This window comes from Rissa tridactyla, chromosome 1 (genome assembly GCF_028500815.1).
Source record: "Rissa tridactyla isolate bRisTri1 chromosome 1, bRisTri1.patW.cur.20221130, whole genome shotgun sequence".
In the NCBI taxonomy this organism is placed as follows: Eukaryota; Metazoa; Chordata; class Aves; order Charadriiformes; family Laridae; genus Rissa; species Rissa tridactyla.
The window spans coordinates 121812382-121834338 of record NC_071466.1 but is presented as its reverse complement, the minus strand read 5'-3'; the positions used below and the strand labels follow the sequence as shown (position 1 = coordinate 121834338).

Here is a 21957-nt window from a genome sequence, read left to right as displayed (position 1 = left end):
AGGCGTTAGTACAAGAAAGCTTTTAATATGAAGTATTCATCTTATCTTGTTTCGGACTAGGTATTTCAAGTGTGTCATCACTCGTAGTTAACAGTTGTCAAAACAGTTTGAATATGGCAGAGGGGTTGTTTCTCATCACCAAACTTTGCGGCCTGCCTGACTTCAGATAATAAATCCCTTTGTAGCATAAAATGTTTATGGAGAAACCGGTTATTAACTTTTGCCTTCGTCAAAGTTTTAATAATACGCTGCATACAGGAGATATCTGTGGTTGGGGTGGGAGAGAGACGAGAAGAAATGCGGCAATTTATATTTACATATTAGGCAATATGTCTGGATGATGGGGGATGCGATAGAATTAATTATGCAGAGCTGCAGTGACAGCTAAAAAAATGGAGCATATGAACATGGATGTATCTTTTGACTGCTGCTAGTGCTGGCACCACAAATAATAGCGACTATGAAGTTGGCCCTGCTTGGCTAGTTCGTTATTTCTAATTAACCCTAATTTCCTTCAGACGCGTATGACATTAGTCATTTTTATATGGTGTATATATAGTTTGCTTAGTGTTTTTTTGAATTATTTGCTGTTCTTATTCTGGACTTGGTTTAGTAATCCTTGTGATGCTATTTCTGTTCCCCAACTAAATGACTGAAACACAGTGGAGAGAGCATTAGGGGAAGAAAGGAAATCCACTGGGGTATTCTAAATTTCATAATCCTGTTAATATTGATCAATGTTTTAGGAGCTACAAATACTTGGCAATCTCCAAACATTTGCAAGCAATTAATATTCTGGTCTGGTAAATTAGCACAAAGCAAGCTATGGGTTTAATTTTTTTAAAGTTGTGTTTTATTTTTAGCTTTCTTTTCTGCTCCCATGCTACTGTATTTGAGGAAATTGCCGCAAGCCACAGGGGTTTGCAATTGTCGCAGGGTATCATTTTCCACAGGAAGTTAAAAGCCTTTGGGTTCATGAGGCAGGGAGTTCTCTTACTGTATTGCTGTACAGCACTTCGCTCTCGTGGCCTCTGCCGTAAGCAAGGCCATGCTCACAATTGCTTCGCTGGCTTCTTTTCTTTTGTGTTGCTATTACATGAACTCAATTTAGTGCAAGAAATGAATTTTCTTTTTTTTTTTTTTGGCATTGGCTCTTATGGTCCTCATGCCTACTGACTGGTGCATAAAGCACGTCAAGCTCCTGACCAGTGCCTCCAGGCAGCTCTCACACCTACCATGAGCAAGTGCTGCCTTCCCACATAAATCCTTTATCTTCCTGCCCGAACTCCCTCTGCCCTCCACGATCTCCTAGTCGTTCATTGCTGATGCTAGATCTTCACTTAAAAGCGTGGCTCCCAAAATTAGCTTACGCCAGTATTGCCACTGGTAACATCAGCAGCTCTGGGCTCTGCACTTCGGGTTTGAGCAGAAAGAGATGGTCCTCAGTTCAGGCAGTGCTTCGGTAACACGTGTAGTATCTGGCATGCAACTTGTCTGGGAAACGCTATTTAAGACCATTCATGTCCTGCAGCGTTGGTCATCTGTGGCTGGTCATAGAGAGTTGAGGAGATACCATGGACCTAATCCTAGAGCCTCCGCTGTTAGCTCTCGCTCTTGGTGCCAGAGCTCAAAACAGCCTCTGCTTTTCTTGAATCCTTGAAAAAAGTGAAGAAACAAGTGACATCTGTCTTGCACATCCCTTCTTGGCACGCAAGTAAGGGATCTAATGACTACCAAAGGAGACTTTAAGAGTGGAACAGGCAATAGAGAAGCACAGGCTCAAAACTTTAACTGTGTAGCTTCTTGGGATGTTTTCCGTTTGTGTGGCTTCTAAAATGTAGGGTTAATTATTTGAAATACAAGCTAAGCAGGATATATAATTATATAAGTCCCTTAGCCTTTGGAAATCAAAATTGTTTTGCTGTTATGTCCCACTAATCTGGGGAGGAAAACACAGTCATTCAGATCTGAGGAAGAAAATACAGCTTTATAATATCAGGCAATAAAATTAAACTTTACCCTCGCTGAGACCTCCTTGGATATTTGGACAACTTTGCATGATGTTTTGGAAATGTCTGATGTACACGAGCATAATATATCTCCTGCTGGTCTCAGCTATAGGCAAATGGCTCTGTCTCTGAATCATCCATGCAAACGGTTTGTTATACTTGAGGGGCAAATTGTATGATTAGGCAATTAATAGTAAAAACTTTGCTCTTCCCCACTGGAGTGCAACAACATTCAGCTGAATGTATTGCTCATTTGTTCCTTGAAGTCCTTTTTTGCTTCTTAAACAGTCAGCGCTGGTTGAGTAATCTCTTTTTTTTTTTTTTTTTTTTTTTTTTTTATGTGAGAAAAACAGCTCTGATTGCAGAGTCACTGCTTTCTGTAGTCCCACAATGAATACATCTCAGACTCCTTTCTCCTTTTGGGCCTACATGTGGAGGAGTCATCAATACAAGATGCTTCGCAATTACCTCTGCTTGTTCAGAGAAGGCAATTAAGCGTGTGATTCTTCATCTTGTAAAGCGATGCTTTGTCTTAATGGATCATTTTGCAAACAAATGCTGATGATCCACTGAGCACATGGGTTGAAGTGCCGCAGTCTCGTGCTGAATACTGCTGCAGCCACAGGTGGTAAATAAGGCAAAGGGAGACACGTAAGTGGTAGCAGTCTTTCCATGAGGATATATGACATGGTTGAGGGAGAAAATTATTAGCACAGGGGGGGAAAAAAAGTAATCTTCCATCCCTCACAGAGTCACTGGTATCCAGAAGTAATTACATCACAGTCTCAATCTTTCCAATGTCGTCAGCTTTGATAATTATGTATGTGACTGTCTCTAATAAGCAGTAGAACTTACCTAAACTGGAGTGTGTCCTTTTGGCAAGCTATTACTTCTGCTTGGAAAGGATTACGTGTGCTTGTGGACTCACTTGGCATAGGTATGTGATTATTTGACTTTGTTAGATAGTATTTGAAGATGGTTTTCCAAGACATTTTGGTTTGTGAGCTCAAACAGCCCTGTGACAGGCACAGGGAGTAAACAGACTAGAGGAGGATGTTTAATATGTCATTGTTCTTCATTAATAACACAAAATCTAAAGAAAAGAGTGAGGATGGACTCTGGTATGGCTGAATTCAGTCTGGTGCTAGAAGCTATGGTCTGTTCACACTGGCTAGCTTGGGTTTCTCTGGTACTTATCAAAAGTCGAGATCCCTGGTGTGTGCAAGCAGGACCTCTGCCCGGTGCCTCCCAGGCTGTAGGGATGGCTGCTTCTGATCAGTTAAAAAAAATACATACATCAGTCATGACTAAAAAGTCGTTAAGAGCAGCAGTCTTTTCAATTTTATTAAGGACTTCTACACCTGCATAAAGCCTGCAGCCGATTTAAGGCTTGAATCAATAGGAACATTCTTTAGGTTATTTCTGCTGACAGATGATTTTTGCATAAGAACAGTTCTTAAGCTTATACAAGATCTGTTTTCAATTTTAAATCTCACCCTTTATTTTAGCTAGCTTTAAACACTGACTCTTCTAGCATATTTATCTTCGTCATCCAAATCATCTCACTCTATGTCCTTACCTTCTCTGCACCTCCAGAAGATATTCCTGATTTTTTTTTTCAATGTGTCTGACCGTATTACTTGGACTCCTGGTTGATGTCAGTGAACATGGGTAGCCCTGGTACACTGGGGGCATGGAAAGGGAGGTGGGTGAGTGCCCCTCGCCCCCCTGGCTTCCAGGGCACGGGTGGCCTAGGGCCCAGAGAAGACACAACAGGCATGTGCACACCCATGTCCATGCCTGGCTTCTCTGTAGCCATGCAGCTCCTGTGGCTTTTTGAAGGATGTGGGCATGTTAAGAGAAGTCTGCAAGGATGGGAAGACAGAACAGACATGGGGGTGATGGGAGAGGCTGAGACACCCGGTAAATCCCTGCATGTATTGGATGCTGTGAAGGTCAAGGACTACACTCCTGTCAGTGAATGTCAGCTGGCCAGAAAATCCAGGACTCGGGATGGATGTCTGCAGGGATTTTGTGCTGTCCTTAGGGCAATCAGTCCACATAAATAGTCGGACAAGGCAGGGAAAGCCTTTCCTCAGGCAGGCAGCTTGGAGCAGGAGCATTGCTTCAGTGGAGGACAGGGCTGCTCCCTTCATCTTAGCTGTGATGGGCAGGCAACAGCTGTTGCAACAGCTGGCTGGGGTGAGTACTCTCATGGCAGCCAGCAGTCCCACAGGGCTCACGCGTAGGGTTCAGGCCATTGCTGTCCCAGGCAATCTGTGCCATGAACAATCCACAGAGGAGGCCACCTCATGCTGTTGCTTCCTCCAGGGAATTAAAGTCCCCTGGGAGCAGAGATGCCCCTGCCCTGTGGCACGGAGCAGTTGGGCAAGTATCTGTCAGCTCACGAAGGAAGCAAAAAAGGATTCTCGTAACATGGCTCCCTCTGACGCTTCTCCAAAGGTTTATTGGTGTCACCATTTGCTGATACATCTGTGATGTGAAAGATTAAGAGGGTGCATGAGAAGACTGGTCTTGTGATGTAACCTCCTGCCAGTAGGTCCTTAAGTTAGATGCAGCAACTACCCCTGGCAATGAAAAAAGTTATTTAACATTTACTTTGACTATTGTGACCTAAACCTACATGTGGATCATGGGTGACCTACAATGACATCACTGCTGAAAGCACAGGCTGAAATTGCATGATTTTCCAAAGTGACTACTGGTGTTGCCTTCCTAGTTTTAAGACACCTTGCGGGATCTGGGTTTTCAGACGGGAAGTCCTCAATGCTGTCTGAAAACCAGAGCCTTCTGAGCTCCTCTGCCTGCTGCATATGCAGAATTAGAGCGATCCAAACCCACAGTTACTTCAGAAAATATAGACTGGAATATTTCAAAATGAATTATTCAGCATTTAATTTCTGGGAATAATTCTGTTGACATCACTGCTGACATAGAAATTGTCAGTCTTTCATTACCGTCGCTGTGGGTACCATAGCAATGGGAGCGTTATGATACTTCCGACTCATCATGCAACGAAAATCTCAGCATTTTTTAAAAGACTTGTTTGGCTGAATTCAGAGAAAATTCTAGCCTTTGTTTTTGCTTGGTTTGGGTATCGAAATCAGAAATTTCGTTAAATGGTGACTTTTTGCAATCTTTTTCTGCAAATCTAGATAGTTTTTGATTTGTGATATACAAGAAACAGAGAGAAGTGTAGCAAGACTTTAAAATATTAGCTTTTCCAGATGTGACACTTGAGCACAAGATGGTTTTGGCTTTTGGCTTTCTACCAAGATGTCAAAGACATTCAGGATGAGTTAAAATAAATTTTGTTAATTGCTGAAGACCAAATGAAAAAAAAAAAAAAAAAACAAAAAAAACAAACAACCCAAAACCAAACCCCAACATTATTGTGCAGAGATATAAAATTATTCTGACTCTTTTCCGTTACGCTGATAAGGCCTAAGTTCCCTACTCAGACTGATACAGGTCCATAATAATTCTTCTGAAATCAATACTTAACCTGTATTTATGCTGCTGTTCAAGCGAGATGAATATTGCTTAAGGACGTTCTGCAGCTCTGATAAAAGACTGTAGTTCTCTTAGATAAATCACCTCAGATTAAGCTTTTAAAAGGGTTATGTTAGTCTTAAAATGTATGTTTATTGGTTCATCATTTCAAATTGAAAGAAAGTACAGACTGGTCTGTTTGTGGAAAATAAAGCCATGTTTTAATTGATCCTGGTTACATCCTGCTAAAATATTTTCTGACACTTAACAGTAAGTGGAAACATATTTTTAAAAAAACAAAAAGCTGCTCATATACGGATGACTAAATTTGTTTTAACAGCCTAGTTGCAAGCATGGAGCATTAGAAGTAGTAACCAATGAAAAGGAAGACTTTAAATAAAAATTGTAACAGCAAGGTCTTATTTTGGATTAATCTCTAAAAGGACAACCTGCTAGTTAAACCAAATGGAAAAACCTGCTATTTGTTTACACACACACCCCCTCACCCCCCTCAAAAAAACCCTCAAACAAACAAACCAAAAACCAAACTCAAACAAACCCAAGCAACAAAAAAACTAACCCAAAAATCTGGTAAAATAGTGGATGATTCTCCCATTACAGTCCTTACAATGATTCCTAGAAAATGAGAGTCATTTGCTTCAAGTAAGTCCCTGATTGCACATATTATCACTTTACCAAATTTCCCAGACCCATGAGCTCATGTGCTGAGATAAAATATAACCTTTAAAATACACCTAAACCACATGGGATGTCAGCTCTTGCAAACTGAAGGTATCCTGTTGATGTGAACATTTGTCTTGGTCCAGTCCAGTCCTTCGTGGCAGAATTCCTGCTTGGTTGTTTGCCCCTTTCTGAGCAGCCACACAGCTGTTTGGGGGGTGTGCATCAATCCATTTGTCCAAATGGTTCTTGCTTAAAAGTAATAAAAATCAGAGAGGTTTACTACTGGAAATACTAAGATGGAACTGCATCCTTCTGAAATGTGACTCTAATGGACTCCAAATGAGCTAGGCAGCGTTAAAATGTTGTTAATTTGCGTTCTAGAAAGTGAATCTAAGAAATATCCATGGTTTGCTTTTCCTTCTAATAGCATGCATTCAGAGTCCATCAAGAAGAGCACACAAAACAAACTTGTTAGTCCTTGTGCTCTTTTGTATTTGGCCTAAAGTGGCTCATCAAATTTGATCTGAATTTGTGCTTTTAGTTCCCACAAACCTTGTCGCTATATTAGACTAATACCCATTTCTATTGCTAACACTGGGTAAGAAAATGTTTTTCTTTGTGTATCAAACGTCATGAATCAGAATGCTCCAGGGTTAAATTATTAAAGTATAATACAAATGACAGAAAAAACAGAGTAAAGTAATTTGTATATGGTATTTATTGTATGTTAAACAAGAAAAACTTCAGTCATGACTAATACAGGAGAAAGAATAAAACCAAGAATCAGAGGAAAAAACCACAAAATATTAGCTGAAGTCAATGTTAAAGGAATATTAAATTCTTTAAAAGCAAATCCTATCATCTCCTAAATCCCCACCTCTGATCAAAGGGACAAATTCAACATTAAAATGTTATCTTGCAAGGCAGAAGGTTTAGACCTCTTCTCACCAGGTCCCCCAGTTGTGTTCCTCCAACAACATAGCTATATGCTTACCTTTGCACGGGTGCTTTGAAGGCAGAAAATGCATCACAGACTACTTTAGCTTCTGAAGAAATAATCTAATTGTGCAGAAGAAATTAGAGTAAATAAAGAAAAAGATAGTTAAATGTTTTTATTGGCCAGTGAAGTTCATTACGCCTTCATTTCAAAATCACAGTGCTTCTGTGATCTTGTGTTTTGACCTCTTCTTGTGGCACTGAGTCTGGAAACTTGAAAAGTGGAGAATTTCTGTGAGCCTGGTTTGCTATAAGCATTCCTGCCTTTGGCAGAGGCTCTTCTGCTTGCTGTTTTCCGCAGCAAAAAATAATGGGGCTTTTGTTAAAATTGGGATCTGAAAGCAAAAAGCTGATAGGACTTGTACTGGCTGTCACTGGATCTTGAGAAGCCAAAATATGCTACTTAAAATTGTAAATATGTACGCTGTAAATCGGACTCTACAATTATGATGAAAAACTCTGGTATGAGGAAGAAATATACCCTAGTTTTCCCCATTAAGGTTTGGGTAACTATTTGCAGCAAGATGAGCAGAGCACCTGGTATCTTGTAGGGTGAAATCCAAGACGTGCTGATAGTTTTAATTTTGGTATAATTTCACCTGGGGGCAACATACAATATGTTGATAATGTGGTGATTCATAATAACCTTCAGAGGGGGGAATGCACATTTATTGGCATGTTCATCTTGCATGACTGGCTTTTTTGAGTGACTGGGGTGACGGCATCTTCTTAAGATGTGTTGAGCAAAGGATGTTCTATTTTTGCATTATTATTGCCTCACAGCTACTGCGTTAGTGTTGAATCTGATTAAAAGTTTAAAAATAATATAAAAAAAAAGGCAAATGTCTGTGGAATAGGTCATAGTGGGAGAGGAAACCAAGTAACGGACAAATCAATGGCTGGCATAGTAGTAACACTTACAACCTATGGCTCGTTGTGCCCCAAAACTCACCTTTGGAAGGAATGAGTAGGGTCTTTCAGTGAAGCTGTGCTGGTTTCCCTGGGTCCTGCAGGCTTGAACGCTTCTGGAAATATTTCTTGTCTCGGTGCTGTTTGGGTGCCTGTTATTCATGATCAGGTTTCCAGACCACTTTGTCATCATTTGTGTTCTGGAGAAATCTGAGAATAAAAAAACAAATACCTCATCTTTTCTTTTTCACTTGAAATGTTTTTATAGAAAGCAAAAGAGCCTGCTTTTCATTTTTTAGCTATGGAAGAAGCTGGACTTCTCCAAGGAACAAAATAACATAGCATGAGAAATGGCATGTTTTAGTATTTGCTTGTTTTATAATAGATAAAGATGACAGAAATTGCTTGTTTTCATTTAGAAGCCTCCTTTGGTTGGAGGACTTATGTCACCTTATGTCAGTGTGGACTTTACCTTTACACAGCAACCTATTACATTAAACTTATTCATTTAAAATATACAGTTTGTATTAAGCCTGCACAGAATTTACAGCTTTGGGTACATTTTCCTGTCTTAACAGTTTTTAATCTGAATCTTCAAAGACTCTTTGACCTGGGCAGTCTATCTCTTTCTTCTCCTTTGCTTTATATTTAGTCCAGTTTTCATTCCATTTACTTCACTGCCTCATGCAGATACTAAAACACATACTCTTCTTATTTACCTTGGGCTGTAATTTCTGTATCTCTGTGGGTTTCTTTTCCCCACCCCCAGCCAGGAAACAAAAAACAGGGTGTGCTTTTAAAGGCAGGAAAGTAGCTTTAAATATCCTAATGGCAGAGCTGTGAGATTTTTTTTTTTCTTTAAAAAAAAGCGTAATTTTCTTGAAGACTGTCCAAATTTGTAGCTTTGTGAAATGTTTATTTTAGAGTCCCTTTCTGAGAAGTGAAGCCCTTTCTAGAAGTGAAGCTTCTTCTAACAACACAAGCAGGACTTCCTTTTCTCCTCTTGTCCCCTTGCCTTCCTGGGGCCTTACAAATAGCGTTTTTCCTGTAGAATAAATAACTTCACCGAAATAGATATATAAACTCGCTCTAAAACTCAAGTCTGTTTATAGTTGAAATCCAACTGTTATTTTGCAGCTGGTCGCTGTAGTTTATGCTGAACCTCACAAAAGGTTGTTAGCTTCTCTGAGGTCTTTGTTTTGCACATTAGTTCCTTTTGAATGGGAAATCAGCCTTGTTCCTGACCTTTCCTAATGTTCATTTCTACAAGGAATAGGTAGAGGAAGGCTCAATAAAAACAGCTGGGGCTCTGCGAAGGCTTGCAAACCGTTCACCACGTACATTTTCCAAACTGGAAGCTGCAACAGAGGCAGGAGCTGGTGTCAGGGCTGGATGCAGCTCTGGCAGCCATCGAGGGGAGCAGAGGAAAGTGGTGACCAACATGATTGTGTGACAGGCTGCCACCCCCGTGGTCCCCGGGAAGCTGATGCGAGTCTTGCCAGCATGCCTCTGCTGCTTCCCTGCTCTTGGACAGTAAAGGAAGCAATTAGAGTTGTGGTGAGCCAGAGGCTGGAAATCACGTCAGACGAGAGTGTGTCGCATGTGGCACTTGTCCATGGTGTAACGCCCATGAGGCATGCATGTCCCTAGGCTGTGTCTCGTGCGGTGAAGGTCCTTAGTCATGTGCTCAGTAATAGAGTCCATAAAGAGTATCGGTAGCTCAATACCAGACTTCCCTTGCAGCCTATTACTTAACTAATTTGAGACAGGTAGCTTAAGCCCTTACAATGATGCTTGTGTTGCCTGGTCTCATTTCTCTACGGAGCGTGCAGAAGGGTTCAGCCAAATGGAGCTGGTCCCCTGAAGACTCCTCACCAGTGGAGAGAGCTAGGGCCTTGTAGTGCTGAGATAATACAAACCAAACAAAAGCTCCAAGTAATCATCATTATTCCTGCTCTACTAAGCTATATTGCTTTGCTTTTTGCATTTTTGCGGTGAGGGAAGAGAGACTGAGACAAGATTTTATGAAGTAATGTGTGCAGGACCTTTTGTGGGTGAATTCAGGACAGAGCTAGCATCTTCATTTCATAATATACTGTAATTGCCAAGCTATAGGTCATGGTCATAAAAGGTTCATGATCCTGGAGGTGATGTTATGTGCCTAGAAGCACGAATAAGAAATGTATTTACAAAGCAAAAATTTTGGGAGGCAGCCCTCTCTTTTTGTCAGAGCTACTCTTAGGTTCTGACCACAAGAAAGCAAAGCACGGAGACAACTGGAAAATCATGTTGCTGTTCCAGTTCAGGTGGTGTTGTCAGAATATGCAAGACCTAACAAGATTAGAGCGGTTTTGCCCTTTAATTTGAACAGATGTGAGTTGGAGTCACTAGTAGATTTGCATCATAACTCTGGTTCAACCCTGAGTCATGGGATTATTTCATTCTGATATATTCATTTTTGATGAACCACTGTGCTCCTTTTTTTGTGAGGGTGGGTTAAACAAATGCTAATTCCTCAATGAAATGCTTCGCCCTTGTTGAAACTTGAACGGGATATTTTCCAGAGCGTGAGATCAGAAACCACCCTTCACACAATAGCTGTGCCAGAAATGGCTTACCAGGAAAGCAGATTGCCTAGCGGTGGGTAACATTAACGAAATGGGCAGGGGGAGCTTTTCGAAGACTATTTGTGTTTTAATGTTTCTGGTCTTGTGACATTAATCTAATTTTTTTGCACCGAATCAAGTTGGATGTCACACTTTCCTTTGATCCAAGTTGTTAAAGTTCCCAGCTCTTGCTCAAGCAGACTGTCATTCCTGCTTTTCATTACGGTTGTTTGGACTATTTTATGTCACAGAAAAAGAAAGCGGTTATTCAGATCACGGCTTTCCTAGTTGTGAACAGCAGATGGGATCCTACCTAAAGCAAGTCCAGGACCAGGTAGTGACTTTGTGGATTTTTACAGGTGTCCGCATGTTCGGATGTCCACAGGGCGAACTGGGCAGGAGCGCAGCGCCTACCTCGCCCCAGCTGGGCAGCAGACCCGGGGCTTTTGCAAAGAATGAGTCATCTGTGCAGTTCCAGATTGCAGCTGCTACAGCATTGTAGGACAGCACTAAACTGGAGCTTAAAAACGAAGGGAAGGGATGGGTCAAACTCAGCGTGAAAAGGAACCACAGCCTCGCTGAAGGACGCAAACAGGTTTTTAAGAGAGACCTGTGAGATTTTCTTGTAACTTCAACCCTTTAATGAAGAGAAACATTTGTCCCAGGGTGGAAAACAAGATACGGCTACAGGGCTAGTCAAGCTAGGCTTGACAGTGGTTGCTAATGTAAATGGAGAATGGATTTTTTTTTTCAAGTCTATGTATTTAAACCAGAGTTAAAATGTCCGAAGAGAAAAGACCATCCTAGCCTAGCACTGGTTTTCCTTTTACATTTTACCTATGTTCAAATCTGTTTTGCTTTTTTCCCTAGAAATTCGATCCTCCCCAAAGTAGACTATGTAGCTATAGGAGCAAGACTGCACTGCTCTTGGAAAAATCTGCATGCCTTTGTGCTTAGATTTCCTTGCTTTTGCGTCTGAGCTGAGCCCCTGACAACTGAAAATATTTGAAGAAGGAAAACTAAACCCTAATAAATGTGAAAGGCATTTATACAAAAACACAAGCCTTCTTCCCTCTGTCTTAATTGAAATACCTTAAAAGGGTTGCATAGGCTATACAAATAAATACAACTACTAGTTCCCTCTCTGCTCATTTGCGCCAGTTTTGGATATCTTTGTTTCTATTTTTGTCTCCTGATTCTTTTCTCTAATAAAGATCCGTAAGTAAAATTTCTGTCTGTGTCTAAGCTCAGCAGCTACGTGGTCACATCTCCTCCGTATCGTTTTTCCCGTGAACTTTTAGTTCCTTCTCATGTACTTGGAATAAAATCAAGCGCTCTGTTAGTGGCCAGAAGCCTGCAGTGGGGGGGCTGAACCACAGCTCATCTGGGCCTGTGGATGCAAGAGGTGAAATGCTATCAGTCTACTGGAACAGTGATGAGTATCTTTAAAGTCACTTTCCTATAATAGCAACTTAGTTTAAGAGCAGAAAAAGCGCTGGTCTGCTTCACGACTTCTCAAGACCTGTTTTCACCATGTAAAGTCAATTGGCTGTAAGCTGGGGACCCCGCTTGGCTTCGAAGTGTGCCTGGCTCTTCATTCACAAATGAAATGCTCTAGAGAGCTGCCAAATTGGGGAGATTATTCTGTCTCGTTTTCTGGCAAGCTGCGACTGCGTGTATCACTTCATTTATATGCTAATTGAGGCCAAGCCTCCAAATAGACTCCATACAATATCAGTGTGACTTGGCTCCGTGTGTATGGTTATTCTGCCTTCCAGCAGCCTCAGTGTGTGTGCTCAGAGCCGGAGAGGGTTTGGTACGTCTTCATCAATGAAGTCCTGCGTCCTGACCCCAGCTTTCAGAAAGTGACAATTAAACTGGAGGAGCGCAGGTCACTCGCAGGGAGGAAGACCACCTCGCTCTGAAGGTGAGCTCATGCCTTTTCTTGACTGGGACTCTACACGTTTCGGCTCTGAGGAAATGCTGGTGTTTCTGGGGCCAGCTGGCCTAATAAGAGGTTGCAGAGGGCATGGCTAATTATGGGGACAATGTGTTGACGAGCTGCCTAGGTAGAACAGCCGGTTTTGTTCCCTCCTCTCCTCTGCCAGCTCGTGTGTGAGTGACTGGCAAAAGCTCACTTTCCTCTAGACTGCCCATTTTTAAAGTGTAGTAAGGATCCGTGCTTATAGAAAGAGCAGGTACAAATATTCAGGAGTCCATTTCACTGTTTAGGATGTTTTGGATTTCAAAAGCCGAGGATGAACTATTCGGTAAATAGGACGCCTGCCTCATGCTAAATTTTATGGGACGTTTCACTGAAGGCTACTGAACTTAGGCTGGGAAATACACACGCTTGTGATGATACAAATTCTTCGAACGTTTTCAGAGGGAAGTATTAGTACCTTATGTATTAAAGCAGATTTGTGACATTGGCTCACAAGGGTATTTTACCATTAACCCCAGGGATTAGAGGTCTGTACTAAATTCCGAAGTTTCCATGTGATATTACTTCCAAGCTTTCTTAAACTTTCTTTTAGAAATGTATCAAGGTGTCTTTTAAAAATTTTGTTAAAAGAAAACTGAGCACTTGAAAGTTAGAAAATTCCCAGCTGGCAGTCACCTGTGCGAGTCCTTTGTGGGTCTGCGTTGCAGTGCAAGCCGCTCCAGACAACAGCAGCTCAGGCACGGGAACGCTGAGTTTCAACATGCCTAACTTTTTAAAACTCAGCACTTGTACTGCACTTCCCAGTCCTGGTCCAGGTGCCCAAAAAGGGGCTTCAAGGCCTACTGGAGAGAGCAAACGGCCAAGGAAAGGCTGTTGACAACAACAAAAATGTATCAAAATTTCCTGTGCTCTCCCAGGCTGAGTGCTCACAGCTTTGAAATAAGGAATGATTTTAATTTGGGATTCATGTCTTGGGCTCAGGCGCCTGTGTTGTCTCTTTATACATGGGGAAATTGCTGTTCTCTTCTAAGTTGTGGCAGTGCCCACCTCTCATCTGGGAGGTGAGGGGTATCAATTCAGCATGAGCTTCCTCCCCTGCCTGAGGCAGCCCAAATTTACATGTCGTGTGCTAGATAATTGGCTTATACAGCGAACGAATTGGCACGGAGACACTCTCCACCTCACCTGTGATGTGGAGTCATGATTTGGCCAGGAAAGGAAGACAGACTCATCAAGCCACAGAGAAAGAAAGCAAGAGGGAGCGCGACTGCTTTGCCTAATGATGAGGCAATTTCCTGGGATGGAGCAGTAATGGGTTCTGGTACTTCCCAGAAGTACTTAAACGTTTTTGCAATCTGCTCATCACTCATCAGATAAACCTTCCATGGGATTTCCAAAGCCTGCCCATGCATTCACTTTTCTTTGTTCCTGTGAAGAGCTTGTGTCTGTTCTCAACAGTGTGTTGCCTCCGGGTTATGACCTGTTGGTTGACAAAAATAGGTGCCAGGTGAGGTTCCTGCCAGGGCATGACCGCCGGGTTGAAGAATACCACCGCGCTTGTGCAAGGAAGTGCCTCATTTGTTTCCATGACACTGTGCTCCTTTGTGTGCTCTGTGGAGCAGGTCTTGGCAAGCGGCGTTCATGCAAGTCTCTCTGTTTTAAATGGAAAAGCTCCAAAGCTGATAAATTTCCTGTGTCAAATGGGTCAGAGAAAGGACATCCCTATTCTAGGCCAGGATGGTGTCGTTAGGTAAACAGGGATTGTTCCTCGGCCTGGGAACTGGCCCCATCTAGATGTGAGCACTCGGAAGCTGGGCTAAAGGAGATGGTTGCAAAGGTCAGGATCGCAGTGGGGGATCAGCCGCACTACAAGGGCACGTGGCCCAGGGAGGAGAGCTTGCTACTGTGCTCGGAGGACCATCCTGCACTTTGTGAAGCTCTACAAGGGGCAGCAGTCCTCGTTCCATCACCCGTCAGCCTCTGTCCTGGAAGCAAAGGCAGTAAAAAAACCTGAACAATTTGAGGAGTGCCAAGTTGGCACAAGTCAGTTCCTAGGAGACTCATATCTGACGCACCATCCAAAAGTCTGGAAATACCGTATGAAGAGTGGAAGCTTCTCCCTGAGCTCCTTTGCTACCAGCGCTGCAGTTCTGTTACTGCTGGAGTACGATGCTTGCTCCTTAGCAGCGCTTGAAATTTGTTTATTCCATGCTGGAGTGAAAGGAGAACTCTTTGAAATGTTATCCTTTTTTACAGTTTGTATTTTTCTTGTTATGTCAGTTGTGTTAATGTCTGCTTTTGGATGCTAATGGGATGATTTAATTTGTGAATGTTTGTTTTGTGGTATCAGATACTGACCTGACACAGGATGCATCCCACTTTAAAGTGGTAGCTCAGCTTAACTCGGAGCAGAGGTTTTTAACTCCAGACTTTCTCAGGTGAACACAGCAGGAACTTGAATGTGAGTGTCCCATTGTCAAGAGCTCTCCAGGGGATGAAAACAGCTTCTACTCATTGCCAAAAATGCCAGTTTGACTGAAAGGTAAAAATTCCTTCTCTTTTTTTTTTAAGCTATTCTGGCTACTCTGTGTCTTACCCCATTGAGGCTAGCTGACAACACGGATTAATTTTGAAATGCGTAGAGCTGTGTTTTACAAAGTTATGAACCTACAGTAAGGGAAAATCCAGCTCTTGCAGCAAAGAGAACAGCCCATTGGCAGATTTAATTGGAAAAGAGAAGCTTTTAAAAAATTTTAAAAAAATTTAGCTGGGGAGAAGAGAGTGATTTAAAGGGCAGGAGGAAGAGCGGAACAGGCCATTTTCCTGTAGTACTCAGATACTACCTTTGTCACGGAAAAGGGAGCTGCTGCATTTAAATGCAGGGCTGCTTTACTGTATGAAGATAAAAGAAGGTGGTCTGCAGATCCAGAAGTTTTATGGGAAGAGTTTTGTGTGTCTGAGAAAACTTGTATTGCCCTGTTGAGTAGTTCTGAGGGACATAAATGCAATGGCTTGTCTGGGTACTAAAAATGCACATCTTGTGATGCTGGCAGTTGCATGAAGTCTTGCTGAAGGTAGTGGGTGTAACAACCACCCTTCATTTGAGCCAACTGCAAAGTGCAATTAAGCTTTATGGAACAGATAGCTGAAACAATAGGAGCCACCACCCCAAAAATGAGGGTATGTACAAAGCTGTTTAAGAACTTGTTGTGTAGGTGGAGGGTTTGATAACAGGCTGAGTTAACATGCAGGTGGCCAAATATTGTTCATGTGGAAGGAAGAGAAACTAGAAGGACATCAGAGCAGCACACAGAGAATGCATCAAGAAAGTCTCAGCAAAATAAATAGTTGCTGCCTGACTGAATAAAAGCTGAGTTTTCAGAAGTCAGGCGTGGAGCTCCATGCAAGCGAAGTGTTACCTGCTCTGAAGCTCTCACTGATATGTGAGAATTTGTGTTTAAGGAGTTGCTCTGAAATCAGAAGGCTTTGTATCAGAAAAATACAGTACCTGGTTCCAACATCTGTCCACCTGCCAGAGAGAAATGATGCAGAAGTATTGACCAGCTCAGAAAGTGGTAACGCTCTGATGGATCTCCACATTATTGCAGTGGCAAAGAAGCAGGTATTGCTGCTTCTAGCTGTAATGAGGCAAGTGAATCTTTTACAGGGAACACGACTTCATATTTCAGTGTGGAAAATATAAACGAACATCAATTAGAAGGGAAAAGCCAGGTCAGAATAAAACGCAAACGAGGCCCCGACCTGGCCTAAGTAGATTCTATTGGAACTTTCCACGTAGGAATATTTATTTGCTACAGAGCTGAACTTGGCAAAGTGAGACTTGCACTTGGGTTGGGAGGTTTGATTTTTTTCTATCTTGTATGGTCAGCTTGATCACAGCTAACCTTTACTCATCTTTCTGATTACTGCAGTGTCCCTCACGCTCTCTCTTTCGAATGAGCTTTACTTCATTATTCACCTATTTCATCGCTTAGAAGAAACCAGATTTTTTGCACAATGTTTGCTTTGTTGACTAGATTTAGCATGTGAATGGGTTGTCTGGCTGTCACAGAAAGGTTGTCCCTTATGTCTTTATATGAAAAAGACTTTTGTTGGTCTATTTATAAGCATGACCTTAAGAGATTTCTAACATTATGAGTTTGGGCTGCTACTGAGACAAAGTTCAAGACCATCTAAACAGTGCCCTACACAGATAGTTCCTCTGGTTTTAAAGTGTCTGCAGGCTCCACGTAATTTCCCGTCCAAGTGAGTCTGACTTCTATTAAAGCACTGTCAGAATCTGACTTTCATTAGTGCCATGAATGATCACTAAGCGTAGATTTAGATTCTTCTTACGCTTACATTGCAGAAAACGCAAAGCGAATGGGCTTAAGGTAAAACTGAAGCAAAGCTGTGTGTAATTCTGAAGCATTCTTCTGAACCCCAGCTAGCTCTCTGGTGATGTTCTGGCCAGAGTACTGGCTTTTCTGAGCTTTCCAGAATGTATTACCCAGAGTTCAACCTCTAGACTTTTGTAGGCCAAAATCGTTTCATATGCAATAAAGAAGTTTTTAGTTAACTTTCAAAGTGAGAATAGAGTTATTTATGCCTCACGAAATAGCGAGCAGTGTGAGATACCACACACTGTACGTGGAATAAGCCACCAGGGTCATCCAGTCCAGTGCCTCAGGAACACAGGGGTAATCGCTGGTTAGACCCAAAAGGTCTACAAATCACCCATTCTGCATATACCACAAGCCACAAAACACTCCCCAATGCTCTATAAAAGCTTGAAGATATATAGGACAACCCATTCGAAGCCACAGACTGTTGTTTGCCACCATCGGGCTGTTGGAATTGTGGTGATCTAGCATCTCTTACACCGTACCACAAGAGGATAGCAATGAGATCGAAGGCATTTTGAACAACCTAAGCACCAAACACCCTGAAGACCTCTAAAGGGAAACGCACTAAGTAATATATCCTACCGTATTCTTTAGCCAGGCTTTTACACTCTGCTGGTTTTACATATGCTCAATATAGCATGCACATCTTGTACTTGAGCATGCATGCGTGTAAACACATTCCCTGGTCATCTTCCAGAAATGACTTTTCTGTCTGTATGGCCCAATTGTGTTGTGTCTTCCAGCCTCTGCAAAGCCAGAGAAGAGAGGTGGCACCTCTGTCCTTCCCAAACACTTCCAAAGCTTGTCAGCAACCCACCTGGGGTCTCGGCAGCCTTGGCCATGATCCAGCCCAGAGGCGATGGGTTTACTGGTCTCTTTGGTCACTGAAGACAAAACACATAATCTGAAGCAAGGTTTGGGTCCCAACCATGTGAGCAGTCACATCTTCCAGGACTTTCGCTGCTCAGATGCAAACTTTTTTTCCCTCCTATGTCTTGCTGGTGGCTTTCGTTTCCATGAATAATTAGGTGCGAATTGCCATGAAGATTTCCCTCCTCATAAAAAAACACCTTCTGTAATCTCAGAACCAGCTCCATATGTTTAATATCACCATATCTGGATGCTTCTGGCAGAGTCGCTCTGCCCTGCTCTCTGTACATGTGCAGAAGAGATACAGAGTATTCTCACTTGCTTTTCTGGCCTTCTCAGACCCAAATGTCAAATACAATAACCGAAAAAATGTGCTATGCAGGACAGTTGCATCCATCTTAATGTAATACATGGAAATAGCAGCCCTGCTAGGGACCAGAAAGCTAATTCTCTAAAGCTAGTTCCAAATAAAATGGGTCAGGAAAAAAATAATAATGTGAGGGCAGTGCCATTCTGATAGCAGGTAGGTCAGAGCTTTGCTTTACATGGAGGATAGACTTGGTCTATTGGCATACGAAGAGATCAGCAGTGTGACATTTGTTTCTCACAGGAAAATCCTTTCCCTAGGGTGCAGACAGGAAATCCAAAATGAGAGGAGGTAAATTCCAAAGGACCGCTGAGGAAAGGGGAGGAGAAAGAACAGTGTTCACTTGTTGTGTCGGCTAAGGAAAGGCTCGGGAAAGAAAACTGCATGAGAAATAAGTGCTTATTTTGACATTATATGGAGTGCTCTGATTGCAGGATGAACCACTTCCGTGCTGCAAAGCTGTAGCGCAGATTGCTGTGCCGCCTGGTGAAGTCTTTATTTACTGTGTTCTTGATTTCCTTAAAAAGCACTGAATTCCTTTGGGGAAAAAAAAATGCAAAATTCAACTTATCCAACTAATGCATGAGATAGATAGACAGACCTTTAAGTTTGTTTGCAGCACATGTTTTTCTGACTGCTGACGGGAGTGAACCAGCAGCTTTTATGAAGTCCTTGACTCTTTCATGCTAGAAATTTTGGTGCGAACTCAATGATCTGGTAGCAGGCTGAGACTTACAGCAGCACAAGTGTATTTAACTCAGGGACCTTTTGCTGACCATAGGTTGCCTAGGCTAACACAGAGCCCTCTCCAGCTGCTTCTCTCCGAGTATGGGATGCCACGAGGGGTGGGAGAGAGAGGAGCTGCTCCACTGAGCCTTGCAATCGCTCCTTGAACCCACTGGTGGGAGCTTCATTTTGGACTGATGCTGTCACATCAGCCTCCCTCAGAGCTCAGCCAGCAAATGCTGGGCAGCCACGGGTGGGTAACAAGAGCTAATTACTTAAGCACAAGGAACCAAGAGTAAGGATGATTCACCTTGTAAGGAAGGGCCACGCAAGACTCTTCTGTGAGGCCCTATTGAGATGCTCCGTGACAGGGAGACTGTGAAATGGGGGCTCTGAAAAGGACATTCCTCCCATTGGATTCGCTGACTTGAGGTTTTTGTCAGCTGGATCTTTGGGCTTCCTGCCAGCCCAGAAAAACTAACAAAGGCCGTTTCTTCAGTTGCATACGATCAGGGAAGAGGGAGAGGAGGAGGAAAAAAAAAAAAGAGGGACTGTAATATGTTTAAGAGAGAAACATTTTTCCCAGAGAAGTAAAAATGCTTTATGTATATAGATACCCAGCTGCTGGTTACTGTGAGCCCCAGCATAATTCTTAAATCTCTGAAAAGTGGCACAGATCACATAGCTTTAATGTAGTACAGATGCCATTTAGCACTATGTGGAAAGTTAGGACACTCTTGAAACTGAACCTACGATCCTACTGTGGTCAAAAGTTAGAAAAGATGCAACAGTAAGACTGAGAGGGAATTGTTTGAACTGGATTTGTCAATCAAAGGCAAATTTATAATTTGACATATCAAATTATAAATTAAAGGCTAATTTCCACTTAGCCAACATTGTTTCGCTCAGTTTACTAGGTTCTTCAGAGTGCTCATGCTCTTAAGACAATGTTTATCAGGGTTGGTTGATTTCTGTGCCTTCAAATAAAGAAATAAATAGGGTACTTAGATATCCCTATTTTTCAAAACTCCCTTTTTGGGTTTTCAGTCATTCAAAAGCTGTCCAACTGAGCTCTTTGATTTTGTGGTGCTTGTAGCCCCTGGCCATGGCACATTGGACAAAAGTTGAACTGTTAGATAGCCTTTCTTGAACAAATTCCAGTACAGCTACATTTTCACATTTTCTTCCTGAACTGCGAGGAGATACAAGTGTCTGGCACCATTTTAAGCATTGCCAAATTCTATCCAACTTCTCTTAAAAAAAAAAAAAAAAAAGAGAGAGAGAAGTTAAAACAACATTTTTAATAGTGAAGTATAACTAACTATTGCTGTCCTTTCTCTATATAAGCTGTTATCAAGTCTTTGAAGTTCTGCCAGCTTGTTTCCATTACAAGGAAAACATGATACCAGCTGGAATTTTTGGAGTACAGAGGGAGTGATGGCAGTGGTCCTGTTGACTTAAAAGCTGTGCATAATGTCCTGGATTTTTATGAACACAGAATAAAGAAACTAGAAATGGTTTTCTTTTTAGACGTGTCTGCCTTTTCAGCAGTGCTGCACCCCTAAGAAGCTTCATCTCTTTAAACTTCTTTCTAATGTGGTATTCACTGCACCTTTTCTCATTCTCCCATTTGTTTTCAAGGCTTTTATTTTTCTTCTCTCCTGCCCATCAAATACTTCAAGCTATCAAATGTTCCAGCCCTGTGTTTATCTGCCCCGCGAGAAGCCTCCCGGCTCACATAGTGTAGCTTCTACTTTGCGTTTTGAGTGTTAGCTTCTGGGGTTTTTCTGCTATCACTACCCCTGAGAGTCTTTTGAGTCTTCCAGTTTGCTTTAGTGCAAGCCTGGGACTGATGAAAATGGTTATTAACACTTTCGGTCTAACAGCTGGCTGCAGCCAGTGACATAAAAACCAGCTGCCACGTTCGCTCTGTTGATCACGCGCATCGGTGGGCAGGTACAGCTTTATAACCGAGATAATCTGCGGTAGGGATCCTTCCTAGCATACACAGCACGCACAAACAAGCTATAGCCCTGCTTTATCTACAAAACAGGGTTCGATTTCAGCACGTGTACTGTATTAAGCTTTCTTTGCATCAACATAAAAAAAATCTTGACTTCTGCAATATGTTGGGATTTGAGCCATACGGCGTGTGAGAAACAGGTGGAAAAAAGGCTGAGGAAAAAGTGTGAAAGGAGGAAAAAAACCCATCTTTTTAATACTCAAGATAAAGGGCTACACTTGTGGCCATCCCCCTCCCAACAATTATTATCGGAATAGTCAAGTCCTTCCTAATAAAGAACTGATTAAAGAATGGAGGCTGAATGCAAGAAGTTATCCACTGGCATGCTGCACGCCTGAGAGAGGTGCTGCTAACAGTTCCTCGGTTTATGTTATACATGGCCGTGAACTGCTACAGGACTGTTGTTTCTGACTTATACGTTGAATGTTCGCAGTCTGCTCTGCTTGCTATGATTTTTTCACCTCCGTCAGGGGTTTTTCTTTCAATGGCCCAATTGCGTGATTCTCAAACCCACTAAGACTCTTTTCAAAGTGGTTGCTGGAGCGCTTCCCAAGTAAATATTTGTCAAAGTGCTTATTAGCAAGACGATTTCCTTGTATATTTTCTGTTTCCATGAACATTCTTATTAGAAATGTTAACAGAAATGAGAGGCAATTTGCAAAATGTATTGATATTTTGAGCACAGTTGAATAAGATGGTTTAATCGGGGTATTTACAATTGCAAGCCTTCTTTTTATTTTGCATTTCGCTTGATGTCTGTTTTCATTTTATAACAACAACAACAACAACAACAACAAAAAGTATGCAGTTGCATGTTCCTATGGCAAGTAAAAGCCAAAGCAGTCATCCAGCTGTTAAAATTGGTGTTAGTTCTGAATTTTCTATGGATTTCCCACTGCATGG

At 42.1% G+C, this 21957-nt stretch overlaps 1 protein-coding gene across 3 annotated transcripts in view; it reads left to right on the top strand.

Annotated features, from left to right (window-relative positions):
* The window catches only part of PHLDB2 (pleckstrin homology like domain family B member 2), a 128343-nt gene that overhangs the window by 26826 nt on the left and 79560 nt on the right, over nt 1–21957 (top strand). The window contains exon 2 of one of the 3 annotated variants that reach the window (XM_054189092.1): nt 12496–12644. The exons of 1 other annotated variant lie outside the window; for it this stretch is intronic. The gene's annotated coding sequence lies outside the window, so the exon portion shown is untranslated. Of the gene's footprint in view, nt 1–12495; nt 12645–15044; nt 15205–21957 lie in introns of those variants that run through there. One more of the 3 variants, XM_054189093.1, reaches the window with a different exon arrangement.